Raw genomic sequence first — 544 nt, 5'->3', positions numbered from 1 at the left:
AGCTCCTTCCACGCTCTGGAGAGGAGCAGCACCCAGGGGTGGGGCTGAGCCGGGGGGCGCTGGGTGAGGGGCAGAGGCCTCGGGAGCTGAGACCGCAGGGACACAGCGTGAGGCACCATCCCAGGCATCCCCATGAAAGGAGCAGAACAGGGTTTACCTGGGGTGGGGAGTGTATGGAGAGCGTCTCAGGGTCGGTGGAGATGTATTGCCCTGGTGAGCAAGTATGGCTAAAACACAGGCCTTGCTGTGAGCAGGATTTGAACCTGCGCAGGGAAACCCGAATGGATTTCGAGTCCAGCGCCTTAACCGCTCGGCCATCACAGCTGTGAGTGAGGTGACCCCCTAAGGCCTGAGAAACTGGTAAATAATCACAGTGCCCAGGCCTGAAGTCCTCTGAAACACAGAATTCAAACAGGAGACCTGGCTCCCAAAGCACAGGGGGATTTGGGGTTCTCATTGCTTAGCCATGTGGTTAAACATCAAACCAACCCCCTCCTGTGGGGCCTGTAATTGTTGCTATCCCCACTGTAAAGGGAGACAGGGA

At 57.4% G+C, this 544-nt stretch overlaps 1 non-coding gene across 1 annotated transcript; it reads right to left on the bottom strand.

Annotated features, from left to right (window-relative positions):
• Nucleotides 1-242: 242 nt before the first annotated feature.
• Nucleotides 243-324, bottom strand: TRNAS-CGA (transfer RNA serine (anticodon CGA)). Its single transcript has one exon. It is a non-coding gene; the product is annotated as a tRNA-Ser (tRNA).
• Nucleotides 325-544: the final 220 nt, after the last annotated feature.

The sequence above is a fragment of the Eretmochelys imbricata genome, chromosome 11 (genome assembly GCF_965152235.1).
Source record: "Eretmochelys imbricata isolate rEreImb1 chromosome 11, rEreImb1.hap1, whole genome shotgun sequence".
Lineage (NCBI taxonomy): Eukaryota > Metazoa > Chordata > Testudines > Cheloniidae > Eretmochelys > Eretmochelys imbricata.
Note: the sequence above shows the minus strand (reverse complement) of the source record. Positions and strands in the feature narration are given on the sequence as shown.